General features: G+C 34.9%; 1 protein-coding gene across 2 annotated transcripts in view; it reads right to left on the reverse strand.

Moving 5' to 3' along the window:
* Positions 1–24,464, reverse strand: part of LOC100645050 (tyrosine-protein kinase transmembrane receptor Ror) — a 347,662-nt gene that overhangs the window by 175,632 nt on the left and 147,566 nt on the right. The window lies entirely within an intron of this gene.

Raw genomic sequence — 24,464 nt, forward strand, 5'->3', positions numbered from 1 at the left:
TTAACACTGGAACTACCACACCAGTCAAATTGATTGGTTTTACAATTTTACTTTAAAACTCCCACTTTATGTTATATTTTTTTCCGCAATGATGTAATGACTTTCGCAACGATAACCAAGAGAATAATATAATGAATTTTATTTTGTTTTTTATGTATTCAAACTCAAAATAATTTTGTATCAAGGCTATTTATACCAATACCAGTCAAAATGATTGTTACTTATCAAAGTGTAAAAGGGTCGTGTAATCTGTTTATCGAAGCCCAATTAACCAGTTTCCTCGTCTTGTACAACTTCCTACATGTTTTTGAAATTTTTACCGCGTATCATTCGATATGATGATATCAGTTATCAAGAAAATTCCAGATCGATCGCTAAATGGTAACACTATCAATACCACACCAGTCCAAATGACTGGTTCTACAATTTTATAAATATGTCAACCCTCGTTTAGGGATCATGGTCCCAGATGGATTAACAATACCAAAAATGTACATAACATGGAATTCCTTCTGTAAGAAAGTAATAAATTAATAAATATAAAAATATTCTATTATTAGGTAATTTTTAAAGACCAGTTATTTTGAATGGTTTTGGTAGAAATTCGTGTTGACTGTCGGTAGTTCTAGTGTTAAAATAATACTCGTATTCGCAAGGGGTAGATTGCAAAATTTTTTATGAAGGTGTCGTTGATGAAACTACAGAAAAGTTAAGTATTTTCCGATTTCGATGACTTTTGAGTATGTTGTAAAGCTCAACATTTTGACTAACTTTTTTCTATACATACGCGTATGAGGAGTAGATTTGCCTAGTTTCCAAAATATTCGGGAAACTGCTGCGGCGACTATGCATTTTCTGCGAATCACACTGTTTTCTTCAAATGCAATCTTTCCGGACAACGTGAAAGTTCATTCATCGTTAGAAGAACTTGTCGAAAGACTGCTCTCCCACCGATAGCGATGATTTTTAAATGTGATGTCGGATGCATGATTCTATATAATTCTTTTTTACACATATAATCGTCGGTTGAGCATAGTTTCCGAGATATTCGAAAAAGGCTGTCGATACTAGTGCATTGAATCCTGTCGATGCGTGTGTTCTATGACACAGTCACAAGCATAGCCGGCGCACGTTTGCCGCTTTGGACCACTTGGCGATCTGTTTACATTCATCAGCCATCGATCTCTTTATCTTTCTACTATACTCGCATACTTCACGAATCTAAATAAACAGCTTTTATGAAAATCTCATTCACAACTGCGTATGCGAGTGTTTCAATGTGTGATCCAACGGAAATTAAATAATGTACAGGGTGTCCCCAAAATCGTGGCACAACAAGTCGAGTGGTGATTGTGCGTGCGAAAGTAAGTCGAACAAAAAGAATAACGTCTTTTAATTTAAGTTCATTTAACTTTTTATTTCGTTTCCTTGATGCGATAAAAAGTTTCAAGATGTGAACTCCCATTGTATTGTAATAAATTGTATTGCAAGGACAATAACAAGGTCGAAGAATTAAAAGCAAACATTGTTCCAAAAATGTGCTATGCTTTAGACCAACGCAACGAGAGGAATTAAAGGGAAGTGAAGTCCTGTACATTTGTTCCCTTTTTTCCCTATTTCTCATAACGCAAGCATTAAAAACTTCATTTTTGTTAACATGTTGATTGCCATGATGATCATCAATGATTCAAGTTACTCAATTTTTTTTGAGATATGATAAATTTCACGGACTAAAAAGTTGTCAACAATGCAAATAATTTAAAAATAACACTGACAGAAAAATACAATATATTATATATATAATATTTTAATATTTAATATAAAAATGAGATATTATAGTATAGCATATTTCAATCTATCGCAGGGCAAAATATACAAAATTCGCGTGGCAGTAAACGTATTATCGAGTAAAGTTATGCTTGGAATAGAAATTGAGGAGAATTAGATACGAGGAGAGGTATTTCGTAGATTGACGTAGATAATAGAAGATAGTTATGTGAAAGTGTAGAAGCTAAGTTAAATTGAAGTTTAATTAAATTAGATGCAACTTTAAATTTCGACGAGGTTCATTGAGTTATGCCGGTTTAATTAAATTATGTCACGTCAGTGCTGCGAGAAACGGAGTTTCACTTTAATGGGTTTAAAATCAAAATGTTAGATTCTTCATATTTTATACTAGGATAGATCGTTATGCTATTTGTCATAACTCCTTACTCAACTTTTGATTAGAAGCGACAAGAAGGCAACTTGATTCAGATCACTTGACTGAACTTAACAATTTTCATGCTGCTTTATACAGCGGTAAGTGTATCTACTGATTTTCCTTTCGAGTTTTAGAATTCTAAAATAGAAAATGAAATATAATATAATAATATAACATAATAATTATTAATTCGAAGGATTTCATATTTGATAAAAAAAAATCAATATCATTGGAAGCCATATACATAGCAATCTTATTAAGAAAATATATAATAAGTAGCTTCTCTTTTATTAAGCACTTTTTAGAAACCAAAGGGTAATCGATTTTTTGTAATCTTCTTAAATTGGATTTAGCATGTAAAACTAATGTTCAACTTTTATTTTTCCAATGAATTGTTTGCAGTAAAGTCTAAATTTTTCCCACAAACATAAAACCAAAGGTAATAAATAACGCGATTTTAACGTGATCAAATTTCAATTAATAATCGTCAAACAGAGGTCTAAAATACGTTCGGAGTTGAAACGTTCTGAATGATTAGACACAGGTCGGGAATCCGGAACCGCGAAATGTTTACAGACGCGGGTGTGCAACGACCCACGTGGCATCAAATGCGAGTGTGAAACCGGTAATTAAATCGAAAGAATTTAAACGAACGTCCGCGTCGTGTCAACGTTACTCGTAATTAGTATTTTAATTGCCAGGCGCACGTGGACTGTGTTTACGAGCAAAAACTGTCGCTGTTCTATCCAATTATTCGTGATGGTACATATTGCCCTCGATAATTATAGGTCTCCAGCTTAAGTAAACGAAAAGATTTACGTTAACGCGTTAATGACGATTCGATATGTTCAAATATTTTATTAAATACAAGATTGGATTTTATTTTTAGTAAATTCAGTATCTATCACAAGAGTGAAATCCATGTTTTATTTATTACCCTAGTAACCAAAGAACCCCGTTATGACCAAAGAATCTTTTAAAAACGTTTATTTAATTTAAATATTTATTTATCATAACCGATTATATTTATTGTTGAATGATGCTCTATTCTAGTACAATATCGATTTAAAGAGAGATTATTCTAAACTCATTTAATTCAAACCTTTTACTTACATATTTATACAAATATAATATAATATTATATATATATTTATATTCATATATTCATATATTCATTATAATTAACATTTAAGGTCGCACCAACTAGGCTGTTCACGTATGCGCTGTAGGGCTACGGAAATAATTTGCGAACGTATCATCTCGCGCAATTAGCGACTGATAACCGGAGGCAACGGTTTATCACAGCAATGATAACAGACAACTCTCGTGCACGACAACGAACTCCTTCGCTTTGCTGTTTTTCGCGCGAATGACACGACGTGATCACCAAAGTGATGAGTTAATTGTTTCAATCGGTGTGTACGATATCTTTATTCTACTTGCTAGTCGAAGAAGAAGCGGAGGGAAACAGCCAAGGAACAAATGGCCGCCTACTCGCAATTAAAAATCGCTAATGAGACGTATGCAAATACCGGAGGCTCGTTAAAACTTCCCTTTTCTTTGTCCCTTTTCTCACCAGCACCAGCTGCTTCCTCCTAGTACTCGAGTATCCAAACGAATAGTTCTACGATCGGACATTCTTTCCCTTCAATTTCAGCAATTAGCGACGAGTAACTGCTGGAAAAGATTTTCCAACGATGGTTTCTCTTTTGTGGTATGGAGAAGTTAAAATTTGATGAAAGAGCGGAGGTACAATATATTGAGTAGGTTTTAGTTGTGGGAGTAAGTGGATTGGTCATGGTTTGAGGGTGTTTGGTGGTATATCGGGTCAAGTTGGAAATAATTTAACTCTGTGGAGGTCATTGCTATAGTAACACATGCGAGGATATGCATACTGCATACGTATGCGAGGATATGTGTACATTTATTTTCCATTAAAGCTTTCCAATAAATTTTTTTTCTGATTATATATTTTTATAATTTTTTGTAACTGAAAGTATTGTTAAACCATACGATATTCATTATATCTAGATCTAATTGACTAGTATTATAAATTAAGTGAACGTACTATATAAAAAATACAGAATATTTACAATATATTTTACTAATTTTATAGTTACTTACTTACATTAAAATTGTCGTAGACGATAATTTGGAGAAGATAATCATATGTTTATACCACTCACCTGTAACAAAAAAAAATTATCTTAATTATTTTCCCACAGATATTACAGATATATTTAGTCTATCGATTTTTGCCTTTTACAAAGCTTGAATTTCAAAATGGCAATACTAAGTATTAAATATAAGATGGTTTCTCACGTTCATTATTATAAGACGTTTATTAGCACCAGTTACTGTTCTCGAGCAAAGTATGCAGAAAATGTAACAACAAATGGAAACCTAATCAAAATCCCACAAAATCGTCTTTAACAAAACTTATCAACACTCGATTCATTCCATTTGCCCTCGGTTAGTCTATTTCCACAGAATCGGCAGGAGATTTCCTGCGACATCTGTGCTCCAAAAAGAAGGGAGCCGACTTAAGAATCTTTCTATCGAAAAAGATGAACGGACGAATACGAGAAAAGAAAACAGAGCGAGAACGTGGGAGGACCGAGAATGAAGTCGATCCCATCGAAATGTAAATTCACTTCGCGTTGCCGGGCCATTACTTAAAGAACATACGGCCAGGAATTCCGTTTCGAGAGAAATGGACGAAAGAAATTAGATAGTCCTCGGAGAATCCCATTACACCGAGCGTTCGCCGCGAAATAACATTCCACGGTATGCAGCTCGCGAAATGCAAAGGATGTTCCATCGATTGCCTTCGATTTCTATCCGTATCGATGTTCTTCTCTTTCTTTACATCGAGTCTTCTCTTTGTTTAGGGACTTCCGGAAAATTTGCTGCAACTTCACGAACATGAGAAATATTCTGTCTTTTGTTATCGGGTGGTGATCGTGGGATTATTCGAGAAATTGAAAATGTTTAGTCGAGGTGATAGCATCGAATCTTTTGCTTTTTTTTTCTCTTTTATAGAATTCTCCCAATTTGCAGGAAATGTTCGAAAGAATTTTGTATATAGTTTAGAGCCTTTTTTAAAATGGATCACTCTTTTACAAACGTAAGGATAAATGAAAAAGATAGTTAAATTAATTATAAGTATTAATGTATAACGTATTGCGATATCATATGACAATTTTATATAATAGATATAATATAATAAAATAAAATAATTGTAACATAATATGTTATTACTAATTGTAATTGGGATGTATATGAGACATGAGATGTATGCAAGACGTTTATTTGAGCAATTTCCTTATAAATGTGTTGTGCAGGTGCAAAAAGAGAAAACGTTTATTTGATCTATTAAGAAAATATTAAATTTTATAGAAAAAACGTGCCATTGAAAGTTCATCTTTTCTAATTTTTAAAGAAATAAGAAAAAAAATGTTAAGTAAGGGAAATGAAAAGTAGTAATATTATTTGATCAATTTCATTATAAATCAATTAATGCGAAAAAATGTTCATTAATGTAGGGGCGTAATTATACATTTCTATTTGCTTTCGTTGCAGCAGTAATCATTCATATATATCAATTTGATACACTTGATATTCAATATCCAATTAATTCAAATTTAATAATGATCAATTTGATGAAATATCTGTAATTGCCAAAATACAACACGCAATATCAATAACCGAATTTGGAATGTTTAATTTATCTAATGCTCGAAGAGAACCTTGAAACTACATACCACACTTTATGATGTGCTTATGTTTCAAGCTTCCAGAATCTAGACAGATATATATTCCCTCGCGTGTACCTCCATTTTCCTTTCTACCTAATTTTCTTCAACATCACCGTGCAATGTAACAGGGACCTTCTTAATTAATTAATTAATTCATCAAGCTACAAGTATCGAACGTTGAAAATTCAGTCAGAAGACAGAGACTGTGGTACCAGTCTCCAAAGGGAAACTTAGTAAACGACCCTATCGTACCTTCCGCCTAATAACGTAACGATGGCTAACGTAACAATTCGCTGGCTTGACAAGAAGAAAAAGGGTCTATGATAAGAGAAACAGGGTTCAGACGGTCGTTCAATGTGGTCCCAAGGACGAGGGATCCTGGCAATGCGTTATCTTACCCTGAGACGTCGGTCCAGCGCACCAGAAGATCGTTTAGATAACGATCGAGAGGTCCGGCAGGAAACGAAGAGGAAGAAGAGGGTCTGAGGACAAAAAGATGAGCAACTCGACGTAACTGGGCGGACACTCGATCTACCAGATGTCCATTCTTGTTAAAAATCTTTGCTTGGTATAACTGAAGTCCGTATGAATTCCAAGATCACACGACTTTTGTCGCTATATATAAATTATTCGCATTACTATTTTTAGTCTACTTAGACCTATCTAATAATATTTCAAACAACATAAAATATTATCCCTTCGGTATTTTGAACGACTGTTAAATTTCAACGCTGTGAAACAACGCGTGGAAGATGCTGGTGATTATTTCGAAATTATTAATCACGTACTCGTTTCAATTCGAATAAACCTCACGTCTCAAATTTCGTTATACGTAAAGTAATTATGTATTAATATTGACTTCCAGTGAAAAGTTGAAAGCACAGTGACCCATGAAAATATTCAATCGTTTATCTCCAGAATTTTTGCGAACTGTATACTTCTCGTAAATATTATTTACTTCTATATGTATATCTTCAGATCCGTTTCAAAGTTTAGTAATATAAATCAATAGAATATAATCACCAATACCATCATTCATTAACCTACTCGTCTACTATTAAGTTGTCGGAAAAGTGTCTTCCTTTTACAGACCCGTCTTTTACAACGATGCATCTTTATACTAACATGAAACCTAATCTGTCGAACGTGATCTTTACTTTAATAGAACAAAATCATACGTAATTCGATAAAATAATATAAAACGGAAAATGTTGTGCATCCATTATTTCCTTATAAAACGAAAGAAACTTCTCGGACGACCTAATACATCTCCCAAATTTATTAATTCTCTCTTAACACTCTTTACTCCTAAAATGTCCTACAGAAATGATTCGGACTAAAAATATAATGCACAATGTATTTAAACTCCTGAAACATGTTTAAATCTGTTATTTATAATACCTATGTTTGTCTATATCTTTATGTAATGATAATAATAGTTTATTTTTAGCTATTAAAAGCAACTCTCAACCACTTAGCCTTAATTCTCGATACATATATTTACACACTGATCTTACCTAACTATTCACGCAATTATAACTATTTAACTCTTCATTTTTGTGTAAATTAACGTGGTTGTTAATTAATGACTGTACTGTGTTGGTACAGAGAAATTTAACTTCAAAAGAAAAATCTTCAAAATTACCTAAAGCTACAATATTAATTCGTTTGTCAAACAAGGCATCCAGCTGCAAGCTAAATAAGCACAAAGAACGGAAGTAGGAAAGAACGGAAGTGGCAAAGAACGTTACACACGACTTTACTAAGGCCAAACAATCGGCTGGCCAATGGAATGTAATCCCCGGTCGGGCTGTAGCAGCACGAAACCCTTTCGGGATCCTGTCCGCCCCCTCGCGAGATCGATGCGCTCGGATCCTGTTCTCTCTTCCGGTCGCGTCCAAAGCAGCACAGGGGTTGTCTTTGCGTTAACTCGACGCGCAGTAAACATCGATGTCCTACGGAATTGTTGTCTGAAGCTGTTTCCATGGGAAACTATCCCCGCCATCGCGGGGTTGGTTGGCCGTCTACATTTGCGGTTTGCGGCCACAGAATGGTTGGGACAGTTTTATCGTTATTGCAGCCTGCCGTCCCTGGAACATGGAGCGTTTCCTCCGAACGATGGTGTCAGCTGAATATGGATGATAACGGAACGATTCTTTCGGCGAACAACGATTTACAGGCTGTTCGATTGGAAAGCTTACTTGGAAACTTGGTACGAACAAAGGGAGGATGAAATAACGGCAGGTAGGAAGTGTAATGTCTTTGTCGCGTTTGGCGAGCGATCAAGATTTCTGTAGATTTCGAGATATATATTTCAGAATGTAATGAAGAGAGTGAAAAGTGGCCCACGAAAGTATTCGGAGACTTATCACGGACTTCCTTTATGAATATATTATACGAAACATTTTGAAATTTCGTTAACACTGTAATAACCATGACGATTAAAGAAGTTGGAATTACTATAAAAAATTACGAATTTTTCATTTATCACTCTGATATTAATACTAAAAACTACTTCAAAGGTACATTCGTTCAACGTAATCTTATTTTAATACGCTTCTTCGAACAAACGAAATATTCGATCGTGTAATCTAATCCATAAAAGGAGATAAATAGCGAAGGAAAGAAGAGAAGGGAGGGAAGAATTTAAACGATTTCAATAATCCTTGGTTTGAGTAAACTTCGTTCATCGATGTTCCATTTTTTCCAACCATGAAAATCACAGTTTATTATCACGCTGTCGGGAGACTTGACGATTCCTGTGAAATATTCATCGACACAGGTCGATAAATCCGCCCTCGGCGCAACAGGTTAAACGCAGAAGCTTCTACTCGCTTACACTTACCCTCTTTCCAGATCAACGTAGGTATAAATAATTAACTGTAGGCCGAAAATCAACGTTGGATCGTATAAAATGAAGACTAAAGTTCAGATAACGCGCTAACTGCGACAGTAGCCATCGGTGAACCATGTTGTTAAGTGTTTTCGGGTGTTTAAGATAAGTTAAATTTCACGAACAAAAGATTGTTAACGATGTGAATTTATTATAACTTACACCTAAAACAATTAACAGGTCAGTGCTCAAATACAGAAATCAGCTTGTGCTCACGCATCAGCATCACCAGCCATAAGCTCCAAACAAATTATACTTAAAACTAACTTTAATATCAATCAAAAATACCAATTTTAGAAAAATTCATTCTTCAAATTCCCAGTTCACTCGCCGCTCGGAAAACGTAAAACCAAAAAAAAAAAGAGACGGGAAACTCAAAAACCTCCACCTATTCTCTTCGAATGTAAGGTAAAAGTTCCTTCTCGAACAAAATACATCCTCGAGGGAGGGAGAACCGTGGACTACGGTTAAAAAACGATCTTCGTAAATCTCCCTGCAGAGTTCCGTGTGCTCGGATCTCTATTCTCGAAAGATAAAGTCAATACGATAAAAGGAACGAAGTACACGAGCGTAGAAAACGTCACGAAGAATGCCGATAAACCGTCATTGCCGGTGTCTGCTATTGTTCTTGATCGGATCCAAGTTTCCTAGCTTCCACGTTTTCAGCGCTGTTGATCCACGTCCTTTTCCTCGGGAGACCAAAGCTGGAAAACGAGCGAGAAACCAGAGAGCAAAGCAGCTTCGTATGTCGCGTCGATTCGTCGCGTCGATTCGTCGCGACGTCCATGGAAATTCGAACGAGATTTCGAGCGGAAAGGTGTACGTTATTTCCTTGCCGATCAGCCTTCGAATTGGTACAAATTTCCGGCACGGTTATTGGATTCAACTGCTTTCGGATTATCCTGCAGGACTTTTGAGAAATTTTTTAAAAGATACCACGGCATCGGGGAGTTTTAGGAAAATGATGCTATGGAGAGTTGCTGATGTTTAAGAATTGGAGAGGTAATAAGTAGATTGCGAATTTTGATCGATTTATAGGAAATTTAAAATCACCAAATATTCAAAGTATGGTGTTTGCTGTAATATTTAGCGAATGAAATAAATTTCCATTAATTTCTATTTGGTTAATTATATTTAAATCCCTAGCATTGGCTTTTATGTTCACGATGTTGAAGAATAGAATTGCGTAATGTAAATTGGCTGAAGAATTGCGAGTAAAATAAAAAGTAAATTTTTGAGAAGTTTTTCTATAGAATATAGTTTGGTACTGTTCCTTTTTGGAATTGGAATTGGACGGAATTTAAAAGAACACGAGATGCTTGAGAATTATTAAAAATTTCGGTTTTGTGTATATTCATAAATTATATACGAATTATTAAAGATCAGATGCATATCGTAGAAATTCGTAGTACTTCGATCTAGAAGTTTCTGTGCTAATATCAAAACTTAAGGCGAACATCTTGTAGGATTTCTTAGAATGTTTGACTTAAGCGCATCTAGAGTTTGAATTTATTTGAGTTGTAATTGAAGTTCCTCTGAATCAAAGGAGGTTGAAAAATTCTTTGATCATAAGATGTTGATGTTATTCAACGTGATTAAACATGATCCGTTTAAATTATTCTAATTTCGAAAGCGTGAGTAAAAAATACAATTTTATCGCGAGAAGAAAAATAAACAGAGAGATGCTTCTCCCTCTCCTTCTTCTTCAGTAAAATAATCTGAACTCTTTGGTAGTGTGAAAGATCAAAATAACTTTTTGTTTGAAATAACATGTTTAACAAGGCTTAAATAATAAAAAAAATAATTATTAATAGATGAACGAAATAGTGAAATTGTATACAAATAATTCGCAATACAATAAATTACAACTATATATTTCGCAGAGATGATAAAAGTATTACAAATTTAATAATAATTTAAATTTAATTTAAAAAAATTAAAATGGCTATTCATATTGTATGCTAATTTTTCATTAAATATATATGTTTTTAATAAATACTCAAGTGATCTCTTTCGTCCGAAACATCCTGTATAGTTATTAAACTTAGTCTAATCACCGTGTGGAATTCAAGAAGGTATCGACGTTCCTCCGGGAACTGCATGGAGGATCCTGTTCCCGGAAACAACACGGCCGATCGAGCTGTTTACGGCGGATGTCATCCGGTTGCGAAAAAGCAACACAGATAACGCGCCGTCGTCAGCGTTCCGCGAACGTTTAACGCGTCGCATTGCGTCGTGGGGCCACCCGCGGCGATCTACGACGCGATCCAGAGTTAATTTGTCGCTTGATCGCCGATTCGTGGCACCCGCGGGATTTCACGGGACGCGAAATTCGCCGACCTTCGATACTCCATAAGGCCCGACGCGGTTAATGAAGCACCATGCGTATCCCTACCCGCCCCCTTCCAATACTTCAAATACGATCGAGTCTAGTCGCTGCCAATATCACGATGATTAATTTGGCCGAATTTTACATTTTTATTCTATCAGGAAATTTACAAGAATCATACTTGACAATGCGATAATCTAAATGATTTGAATGATGGTTGAAATTAATGATGGTTAATTGGTAATGAAGCGAAGTGTTAGGTTCTTTAGATTTAAAAATTTCACGATGACATATTTCGTGATTTTTCTATGAAAATGTCACTTTTCAGGTTTGCTCCGAAGAAAAGAAACCTCTTCGGAAAGTACGAACTATGGAAACACCATAAAAACTATAGCCGATACCCAAAGCGTAAAACCCATTCCGTTGAAATTTTTCCATAATCATCGGCCGAGAATCGTCTTCCACCCTATTCCAATTAAAAGATCTCAATTTATCCGATCCAATCAGAGGTCCTTCTTACGAAGACAATTGGAAAAGAGTTTGCCCGTGGAGTGGGAATAGTTCCATTCAGCGGGAACACGCGTCACCCCTATAAACCACCCCCAAGGGAGGCGGAGGAGACACGGTTATACGCCGTTCGATTGCCGCAATTGCACGGACGGTCGTTTCTTCGTTCGCGACCGTTTGCACGGTGCCAGTAATTCGATATTTCCGTTAGTTTCGTAATCCTAGATTTTCCGAGCCATCTGCCACCCCCGGTAGCAGCGAGGTCAATTCGACAGAGGGTGTGTGAGTTAATTTTCGCGAACCCCTGGCCACTTGCGCTTTCCTATTTCTCCAGCAATTACTGTACGAACGTAATCGTACGTAGAAGTTAGGGGAGAAAGATCGTCAGAGTTGGTTTCTTTTGTGAAAAAGCAAAGACAGGAGGGTTGGCGTTGGCCGTTAACGTGGCCGTCTTGTGTAACCTTCAGGTTTGGATCGATAACATAAACTGTAAAATTGGCGATAGAACCGTATTTCCAAATACTTTGTTTGTACTGAAATTCATTGATTCACAAGGTGCGTGCTTTGTGAAAGTTCGAGGTGTCGACTTAAGTCCAATTTCGAAACTATCTGGTTTGTTAAAATTATTAAATTAATTCAGCATATTTGACTCATTGTTTAATTCTACCTACACATTATTATACTGCTATACACATTATTTAAAAAATCTATAACATTCTCGTGCATCGAATTAAAAAACATTACGGGATTGTTTGTTTTAAAATCAAGTTAATTTAAATCTGGAATTTAATGTTACTTCCTCAACTGCACTCGAAATGTTGCAATAATCGCAATTAGGGAGCGTTTCATACGGATTTACGGGAAAAATTCTCCTCGCATTATGAGCTCTGTTTCACTAGAGTGGAGACATATACTCGAGAATTTCTGTCCTTGAAGAGCGCCGTGAACGAGCCACGGTTGCTGACGCGCAGATCGAGAAGTATAAATCAGGATCTAGGCGAAGTACCAAGGACGCGGGACTTGGAAATCTTCTTAGAGCAATTTGTAATACAAACGAGTCGAGCGGCCGAATAAAAGGTTCGCTTATGAAACGTGACGAAGGAAAATGCTTGCCCGCTTCCAGTTACGACAAAAACGATCAACATCTCAGAAAGCGAAAAGAAATATAAATTATTTGAGAAATAGGTTGACGAAGAAGGTTAACTCGTCGTGGTACAGATTTATGGAAGAAGATGTAGCTTGGTGTAGCTTAATATCACTACGAAAATTAATCGGCCGTTTAGATTCCTTTTTTGTGTGACGAGAATATTTTTGCATACCATAGATATTAATGTGTGTAATAAAATTATAAGGCGTTGCGGAGAGTTAGAGAAAATAACAAAGAAAACAAAATAACAGGAAACAGTAAAGAACAGTAAAACATTGTAAATATTGCAAAATTGTTTGGGATTATATAAAATGCTAAAAAGATGGAAATAAATTTTGGAAAATCACAGAGAACCGTAAAATATTGCAAAAATCGAGGAGAAGTGAAGAAGAGAGGAGAAAATTGCTAGAAATCACGAAAAAGACAGAAGACTCTGGCCAGACACAAACTGTCTGTAGGTGTTTGGTCGAGCGAGGCACGACGTAGTCGGTCGCCCACGTCGTTTTCGGAGTTCCTGGAGCTGGGTGACAAGGGCCGACAGGATTTAGGATCACCAAGATCCCGAGGCACGTGTAATCCGAACCGGTGCATCGAGTCACGCGATGTAATCGCAGCGTTCTTGGAGCATGCGAATTGAATAAGACTTCGCTGCGTCTACCCGTCGAGACTTGGGACCTGACCTGCCGTGACTAGATATTACACCGGTGATTTATCGTCCCTGTCGTGGTAACGTTTAGTTTCCCTTCGTTTTTCTATCCATTCTGCTGCTTCTTTCGTGTCGTCATTTTTATTGTTCCTGTTATTTCTGAAAATATCTGGGAATAAATGAACAGTTAAGTTTCAAACAAAGAGAATAGGTTTAAAGAAGTGGCAGCTATTCTTTATAGTAGTATTAGCAGTGGTAGTAGCAGTAATTATTTATTAATGTCTATTAATAAATGGTACATGCAATATCTATTCGTAAGAAATACTACTTTATTTCTGTCATAAATAATTTATCAATTCGTTTGTTCTTGCTTCTTTCGTGTCATCATTTTTATTGTTCCTGTTGTTTCTGAAAATATCTGGGAATAAATGAATAGTTAAGTTTCAAACAAAGAGAATAGGTTTAAAGAAGTGGCAGCTATTCTTTATAGTAATATTAGCAGTAGTAGTAGTAGTAGTAATTATTTATTAATGTTTATTAAGTGGTAGATGCAATATCTACTCGTAAGAAATACTACTTTATTTCTGTCATAAATAATTTATCAATTCGTTTGTTCCTGCTTCTGAGATCCATTAATACACTTGGCTACATTGGTTGTAAAACTTTTACAAATTTTGCTTCACTTAATATTTTGTATTGTAAGGTATATATGATACGAATGAAATAATAGATTTTTAATAAAATGACTAAAATATGAAACCAATGAAAGGCATTTAATTGCAAGTGTCCCAATGCATATTTATGGGTGATGCTGTATGTATGTAAATTATGGTATTTTAAGATCTACCGCTACAGGTATATACATACATATTTATTGAAGATTTTAGGTTTCTAAATAGCGACGGGACGATGTTTAATTTTTTAAAGGACATTCGGATTCGGACATTTATTAGAATATTTCAAACTTTGGTAATGCGTATATATGAATTTTTAACATTTGAAGTTTTTAAATATTTTAAAATTGTATTATGTTGATATAATAAAACTTTTCACATTTTGAATGCAGTCAGAATCTTTTTTCTCAGCTTATTGTTCATACATTCTATTAATATTGGAGATTTTCTATTTGAGATAAGAACTGCTTGGTTAAAGCGGAGAAATAAATTTAAAAGATTGTACATAGATAATACGTTTCGCTACAATAAGACCACCGCGTGTCCTTAATTTACATTTAAATAATGTTCCAGATTTCGTAAACTTAAATAATTAATTGCTTCTGTACATTTAATAATTCTACCTTATATTTGCACATCTTTTAAAAATCCAATATCGCTTTGAATAACGATTTCAAAAGGGTATATGAATTTATCAAAGATTAAACGGTATAATGAATAAACAATAGACATAAATTAAAAGGGGTTTCGGCCAGTGGAAATGAATTACTAAATTTATGGATGACGTTAACTGGCTACTTTATTGATCAATAAATTCAGTTAATGCGCGGTTCTTCGAGAATTCGCGAATCTCTTTATTCTATTTAGGAAAACTGCGGATTATCTTAGCGCAATTTATCTATTTTTTTATTATTTTATGCCCATAGAATAAATTTGAGTTGAGTACATAATAGCTTAAAATATTGTCCGATTTTTTCTCTTTCTCATTCGAATGAAATGTTGTAACATTAAAATCTCATTTTTAAGAAAGAAATTTTAACGAAATCACGTTAGTAGTCAATCAAGTGTCGTACTTCCATCTTGGAAAATTAACAGTTGCTGTAAGATTGATAGAGCATTTGTAAAACGCAATCTTCTCCATCGTTCCAAGCTTTTCGGCCTGTCGAGCCTCGGATTCCAGATCAAAGGAGTTCCTTGCTTCAATTCCTTTAATCGAGACGTGCGATCTGACGGGTCACGAAACGCGAGTTTTTACGTCGACTGCGACCATGTAAAACTCGAGCGCTACCTCTGTTTTAATCCTCGCGATTAAAATACGTACTATCTTTCAGTTTTCTTCGTGACAATTTTATAATTCGTACGACCGACTCTTCGAGGGTAACATGATCAGTCATTAGTTCAGAAAAATTATGTTCTTTATCAGAATTTATAATTTATCTTATACATATATTATAATATTATATTTATATATATTAAAATCTAAATTCATTCGGACAAAGCTTTTAAATAGAGTTTTTAATAATATCCGATAAAGTCATATATGTATAAATTTATTGAAAATTATATTTTTAACTCATCAGGTATTTTACATAATTTCGAGTACAATTTATTTATTAAAATAAAATAGTAGCAGAGTTCAGTAAATGTAACAAAATCCACGGCTAGAAGCGTGAGGAAAAATCATGCTGTTTCCTCAAATCGCGTTACGCTCTCTGCGTTCCTTTTGCCTCCTCTAATTTATTGTTCGTTGTGTGCATTAGCTGAAAGTTTCATTAACTCCTATGAATCCGGGCTGCATGTGCCAGGTAATTCCGCGCTCCCGGGCCATGCAATTTATTTTCCATACAATTTTCATGGGTCCTTAACGAGTTTTGTGCTCGCGACGTGAATCGCAATTTAATTTGCTCGCGATTATTACAATCAGTCTGCATTACCAAGAATATGCCACGAGCCTTTTGCAATACTTTATCGCAGATGAAAAATTAGTTCTCTGATGAATTTTTTATGACATTGGTTTTACATCACGAATTATACACGGTAGAAACATTTTTTTGGTAGAATATATAACGATTTATTGAGATAGAGCTTTCTATGCTTTCATGTTTTCAGAATATTAAACAGCTTGTCATTTTGGTAAAAATTTCTCACAGTGTCATCAAGAATTTGTTGCACTCTCCTTTTTTTTTTTAATTACCAAAGTAATGGAAATTTTTGTAGATTTTTATCAAAAGGATTTTTCCTTTTTTAATTAATTTCGAACGCCTTTCTTTTATAGGGACTGAATAAATTTTATCACGATTTTGAGAAACATATATACATTTTTTCATACAAAGATACGAATCATATATTTATATTACGCTATAAATTCATCTAAAGTAGTTGGAAAACAATTTTAATTATAGCTTGCTTTAATATGCAGTCCTTTAAATTATGGTGCTCTCATACAATATGTATTTTATACATAAATATACCCAGTATATATTCAGTATTGAATGTACTTTCAGTATAATGTACATTGAGTACTCTGTTATCACACGGATCTCAATTAGCTAATATTCTCTTCGGAGATATTAGAAATCAATCTGTGAAGAATCATTATCGTAAACTGAATAAACAATTCTAGGATAATTTATTGACTCTATTATGATGGTGTATAATTTAATAATATAATATAATGTATGGTGTATATTTAATAATATAATATAATGTTTTGTAAAATTGTACAAGCAACTTCACAGTATTAACTTGCACAGGCAACATTTGAAAATTAATGTCCTTACATGAAGCCAGTATTGTGCAAAACGAAAATAAGAATTAACCAACTAATTATTTATTATAATATAATATAATGTTTTGTAAAATTGTACAAGTAACTTCACAATATTAACTTGCACAGGCAACATTTGAAAATTAATGTCCTTACATGAAGCCAGTATTGTGCAAAACGAAAATGAGAATTAACCAACTAATTATATTCCAGCTCAGTAAAAACGAAAAAGTCTTTCAAAAATTACTGCAAAATTCTATTTGTAAAAATTTTACAATTCCGTTCGCTTTAAACGTTTTCAAATCCTCTCATATTTACATTATAGATCTGTACACTCTTCAATTCGATATGTCCTAAACAGCCTTGAATTTAATTCTATTAAATCCATTAGATTGAACTATTACAGATTTATTAGAGATCCGGAATTATTACAAATGTATACACGATGAAACGTTTAGACATACATTATACATGCTCTCGACCGAGTAAAACAAGAAACGATGAATTCCATTACACATATAAAACTATTTGCAGTCTGCCAAAAATTCCAAACTAAAGTTGAAACACTTTGCCTAAAACCTGAACAAACATTTGGATATACACAACTGATCCTCAGATCTACCCAAACAACAATCAACGAACTTCATTATAAAAACAATGCGACTGCGAGTTTCGAAATCTGTGAAACATAACATGCATTTAAAAAGAAACCACAATGTTCCAAAAATCTCAAACTGATACTAAAATTCTGTCTGAAATCTAAATAAACATTTAATTTTATTTAGACAGCTATTTAAACATATACCAGTCATTCAGTATTAAACTCGTCCAAACAATGACCACTAAATTTTATCATGAATATAACATTACTGCAAATTCTGAAACATAAATTCCTAAAAAAATCGCAGTCAGCCAAAATTTCCGAACTAAAGTTAAAACTTCCTGCTTGAAACCTGAACAAGCCTTCACAATTCAGATATCCAGCATGGATTCTGTCTGAAACCTAACCCAAACCCATCCGAACAATAGCCAACGAACTCCATTATGAACATAACCTCACTGCAGTTGCCTGGAATCCATGGAATACGCGACATTCGTCGACGAATCCATGGGGAATGGACGTTGGCCGTGAAATTCCCTAGGAGCCGGTGATCGTGACCGCTTGTCCGAAATTGCTGCGCTTGTGATCGACGGAATATGCATTCCACGCGGCAAAAAATTGCATCTTCCGTGCGAATGCGTATGCATATGCATACGTAGGCCGGATGGCACGCAGGAAACGCGGCATTGTGTGTCCACAGGCTTCGTTTCTCCACCTATTCTGCGGCAGCCAGCTTTTAATTAACTCGTTTTTGTTTGTCCGACCGCGCATGCTGGAATTCCCGAATCGGCGTGCACGCGAAATTGCATTTTTCTTCGTCGTCATTCTTCGAGCGCCAACCTGTCGCGGCTATCCCCGGGAAATTGCACGCGGAGAGCAACGGCATTTAATCGAGCGATTGAACGTGATTATGAGTCGATATATACTTGCAGGAATTTTTATTGCGCTATGGACAAGGTGACAAGGTAAGGTTATAAAACAGTTTCGCCAGCAAATTAAATTACGTGTAAGTGTTGAACGATCAACCACTTGTCCTTGATTCACAATTACGACCTAACAATAAAACGTCAATATAAATTCTTCGGCTAAATCAGAACGTATTTGTCACGTATTAGTGACTGACTGGTACGTCTGATACTAGACAAGTTGTTTAGAAGCGACATCTTGACATTTAAAAGATATTTCTTTAATTGTTATGTTGATTTGATTTAATAAATATTAGACTACATAGTTAATGTTATTAACATTTTTTAAGTATCTAGGATGATGGTGTGACCACATATTTAATTCTAGGTTAAAGGGAAAGATAATTTTGATGCGGAATTGGTTTACAGCATATTGAATTTTAAAACTACTCTTTTATAAGAGGCAGGAAATGTAGGTTATGATGTTTTTAACCTTTAGCTTTCATCTTTTGCCATGATTAAATATATTTAATCGTAGATATTAATGTAAATGTAATCACGAATAAATATTTGCATTAAGTAAGAAGTCTGAAATAATTACGCGTTGAATACAATTTCTATAAATACAAATAGTTATTTAGGTTTAGATTTAGACCCAATGTTTCTAAATAGATTCAATGAAAGCTTATATAGATCGCGAATTTAATTCGCGTGATCCTTCGAAGACGGATGCACCTAATAATAAACATACACACGATTCTTGCCAAGCAAATCTCGTTTGTTTAATTTTAAAGAATTTTGATGTTTCTTCGGTTGATAATAAATTTTAATTAAAGTGACAAGAAACATCAGAATTCTTCGGAATATTTCCTGGAAAAATAGATAAATTGATTTAGTTAAAGTATTGATTTCTAATATGTATTAAACATCTCTGTTATTAAAGAACAGGCATGCAATTATTTAATTTTCTATCTTTTCATTGCACTATTCTTATTGACACGCCTCTTTAGATGTGAATGCATTATGTAAAAACAGAATTGCATATATTTTACACATTCAAAATCGTGCACAGAAGTTCAATTCACTCCATGAAATCCAAGATCTTCAACAATTTCGTTTCATATTTGTGATTTTCCTGATTCTGATCAGGTTTTGATTGGTTTGCCATGTTTTGTTCCAACGTTTCGTGAACATTCCAGTGCACTTGCTCAGGATACACTTCAACATATTTTTTTCTTCGAAAAAAAATAATACTACGAAAATTACGAAAGAAGACTGATGTCTGTACGTCTTCCCTGAGAAAGTCAATTGAAGCGAAGAAGCGACGTTCACGAGACTTTGGAACGAAGCGCAACGTACTAAAAATGGGAGGAGTAACCACGAGTACCTCGCCTAATTATCATGAAACTTTAAAACCTAATACTTCGTTTCACTTTCGCTTTTCCGCTTTGACTTGTCCTCTACGCTCACTTTCCAAACACTTTCCCCAACACCCACACATAGCACATTCGAATCTCTATTTGTTCCTCTATCTCTTCGCCCCTGAGGAATCGGACTGCGCGGAGACCGGAATAATGAAGCTTTTCACGGTTCTACTATGCAGCACTTACTCGACGACAGCCCAATTTATAATAGACTGGAACAGTGGAACACGGTGTGGATTTAACTTGTAAATGTAGGCCACCTAGTGACATGTGGACCCGCGTCCGGATCACGACTGTCCGTTTCTCCTGAACGTCGTCCAAACTTTTCTTTTGGACCACCGGATGATTAACCCGCAGGCGAGGGATCGTGAATGATGGACGAAGCAGCTGCGTTCAGATTTGACATATTTATTCTTGAAACTTGTACATATATTTACGGTAATAGATCTGATTCGCGCCGTTGAAATTAGGAGTTGTTAGAAGCAGACGGCTTGAGTCAGTTCGAAAGTGTTTGCTAGGCGCCTTCGTTTTGAAGTTTGGTGATGCATATTTGGAAAATTTGTATGATTTAAAAGTGGTGAAGATTGGGAAATTGGCGAATGATTAAGGTAATTATCGCTTAGATCGAATGATTCTTATAGTGGCTTGTAAGCGAGATTTGTTAAGATTTATGCTAATTGTGAAATGAAATAAATACGTATTTTACGGTGAAAGATTTCCCAAATCTCTATTTTATATTTATTCAATGAAATGTGTCTTCCTTTATGCCAGGGATAAGTCATAGTTTGAAGATTCTGATAAACGAAGCATATTGATTATATTTATATATTGTTATATGTATCGATATAATGGAGAATATTGATAAAAAAATGTACAAGAAAATGTTTTTAATCTTACAAAATTGCATATCATATTGTCACACGTAACTTGCATTTGTTAGTAGGTTTCGGTACTAGGATTTAAGTACAACATCCTCAGTCATTATTTTCCATTCTTTCTGCCTTATATAACTAAAACTAAAATTCTTCCAAATATTAAATTACTCTTCTGAGAGATCATTTACTTTCTGAAAAGTGGAGTGCAATATATTTTGATTCGAATTTAACTCAAAAGTTATTTAAAATAACAGGAAGAAGTGCCAAAATAATCTCGAATCTACGTTAACACCTAGATCATAAACTCAGACAAACGATCTTTAATCCTCCATTAGTATCGTTAGGTTAGAGGCGATCACAATTATATTCACTTACTTCTAATCTTAATTTGTATTTTTCATCCATCTGATAATAAATAAAACCGATAATTTATATCGTGTAAGATATAAAATACAAAATAAAATAAAATTCTACATCCTAATTTAAGTTGTCATTAATAATCTAACAGCATCAATTGAAAATTGATTATAATTAATGTTCATCACGTGCGGACAATCTTTCAGCAAAATTCGATACGCAAGCAGAGGATTTTATGTCTTTAGCATATTACTCTTCTTTTGCATCACAACAATATATTGAAAATGTATTATGCGATACACAAGGTGAAAACATAAATTTACATATTTAAATTATTTTGATCAGTAATGAGAACATAATTTTGAGCCAAGTTGGAGGCCCGATATATACTATACATTTCCTTTTGCATTTTACTAACGCATTTTCTTTGATGGTTGGGCGTGAAACGCGCGTTACCCCTGTCCAATTTTCATTCATAGCCTCGATCAACATTCCCGCGTGATTGTAATCATTAGGAATTCTCCGCATCGCATGTTTATGGATCAACCCTGGCGGAGCATACGAGCAACGCATCAGAACGGACTTGTCCACACCGGTCATTCATAAGTTTATGGCGCGTGAAATGTGGCACAGGAATTTACATAGCGCGCTCACCGTTCCGCGTATCTTCTACCCGGAACTTAAATGCCGTAACCGCAACACCCTCCGTTGGCACATTGATCACTAGTTACAAACAATACCGTATAATTGTCACGGTGATCGTTGTTCGTCGAATTACACGGATTATTAGCCGATCCTTGAACACTCGAATGCGAAATCTGATCAACCGTTTTGCTTCCCGTGTGCAACAATAATATATTGTTAGAAATATTATGAAAGAAATAGGGGGAGGGAAAGTTGCATTAAAAAAAATTATTTCTTCTTGATATATCTCACGATAGTAAAATTTAAATTAAAAATGCATACACAGATTGCCGATCCTTTAACACTATACAAAAGAGAAATTTTCACGATTACGAAATCACACAAAGTCGTATCTTCCATTTAATTCCAACGTATTCATTTATTTTAAACTCTTGTAACTTACAAAATAATTATTAATTTTTACAGAGATAATGAAATTTAAATTGAAAGTTCAATTACACGTCGTTAACCCCTCCGACGTATTCAAAGAAGAAAAAGAAATCATTAAGAAATTAAAACTAGACCTGAACTAAAATCAACATGTTCAACCCTACACATTTCAGCCACAAAAAAAGAACACATTCATCACCTAGTTCTAACATGTCCAATTACTTCAGATTCCCCTAGCTCACGAAAGAATCAATATACAAACAACATCGATAAACAGCATTAACCAATCCAATTGCCTGAATGCATTCATTCTACCCATCATTATAACTACTTTCTCTTCTCCGCTAACTTTTTTACCTCCCCTTCACAGATCTAATACTTGTTACGGACGGTGGAAGTGAAATGCATAGTTAGGCCATAAAATCGATCAGAAGTTAAAGCATTTTTATAGACTAATTAAAGAAATGGGATCCAAAAAATTATCTGTTTCATTTACTAGATATTATGATAAATATTCTACTTTCAATATTTTGTTAAATATATTTTTGCACATGATATGCATTTTGTTCATCTTTAAATCTCCCATAAATGCATAAAAATCCGCAATCTGATTACAATTTAATTCAACAGAAATATATCGATGTAGACTATTAGTTACAAAAACATGAAAATACAGACAAATTGTAAATACCTTTGGAAAGCAGTAACTTATTGTACCTACATGAATCAGTTGGGATAAGATCTCGCATGTTGCTCAGACCGCACAGGGTTAACGATTTATCTGACAACCGCGTTATATCGTTTGCACTATTTGTAAGTATGTCTGAAGACCCTCGGAAGGCCGGTTAAGAAAACCGACCCACCGTGTGATCAGCAACATCGTCGCTTTCCTGTATTTTTCCAAACAGCTCGTGTGACGATCCAATAAGCGCATAGGATTTACACTGTCAGATTATTATAAAACATATTCTTTTGTGTTATACCATAATTTTGACAGAAATATAGCGATATAAATATTTATTAGGGGAATATAAAAATATGTATATTCCCATTATAGATATCTATGAGAAGCAGATAATTTGAATAATCAATTAGGATAAAATTTCGAACGCTGTTCAGGGCGCAAAGGGTTAACGTTTTATCTTGCTATATCGCTTGCACTAAGTATACTTGAAGACTCGTGGAAGGCCACTTAGGAAAACCGATCCATCGACCCCGTAACCGATCCACGACTGTGATCCAGCGATCCTCCACCTGGTAGGGCGGAACTCGCGTGCGTGTTAGCGGTAAGAAGCGTGCGGAAGAGAGCGAGAGACTCGCCTCGCGGCCGTTCCTCGTTTCTGGGGTAATTTTAGATCGGCAAGATAGCGTGGTACGCGTTACTAATACCTGTATGTGCGTACACATACATTACGATAGAAGGTGTGTGCGCGAGTGTGTTGGGTGTTGGAGAGAAGGGTACCGGAAAGAGAAAGAGAAAAACAGCAAATGGGGTGGGGAGGAATAACAGAACGTGGAGGGGTAAAAAAGGCGGCGGAGAAAATCGGGATACAGCAACGTTGAACCGTGTTTACGAAAGAGAAAACGAAACGAACGGAGAAGGGGCTAAAAATGGAAAAGGAGGGAAAATTAGTGATCCAAAGTGAGGAACAAGGCTAAGAATCGAAGCAGAAGATCAGGGTGATGATAGTGATGGGACTAAATTCGATTGCCACCGGGAGGACACCTCGTGACTATCGCCGAGACCTAGATTCGTGAGTTTAGAATGACTTGGAACGCGGTAGTTGGATGTTCTTGTGGTTCTCTTGTGGTGATTTAGTGATTGCATTTTTTTGGAGGTGAGGCGTTTTGTGGGTGTCTCAGTGGAGGGTTGGATTTCTTAATTCACCGGAAGCGAGAGATTTTTATCTGTTCCACGGTGTGATGATGTTATTATTTAGAAGATAATTGATCAAAGGAGATTTTTTCTATCTTTCACAGTGTAATAAAGTTACGAGCTACCTTGAATAAACAACTTGCGGATAGAAAATAATTAATAACCATCGTAAAAATTGGTTGTATTTCTGATATTAGATGCAATAAAATGCGTACTTTCAGCTGGTTGTAGTTAATAAACCTAGACAATGGACGGTTATACATTTACAATGTGTCAAGTGTGAATACAGAAAAATGGACAAGCATGAATTTGTAATATCGAAGTTAAAATGCACGTTACAACATTTATCAATTAAAATACAAGCTCTATTTTTTTACGGTATTAATAAAAATATGAATATATACGTATAAGCTATAAGGTTCATTGTT

The sequence above is a fragment of the Bombus terrestris genome, chromosome 8 (genome assembly GCF_910591885.1).
Source record: "Bombus terrestris chromosome 8, iyBomTerr1.2, whole genome shotgun sequence".
NCBI lineage: Eukaryota > Metazoa > Arthropoda > Insecta > Hymenoptera > Apidae > Bombus > Bombus terrestris.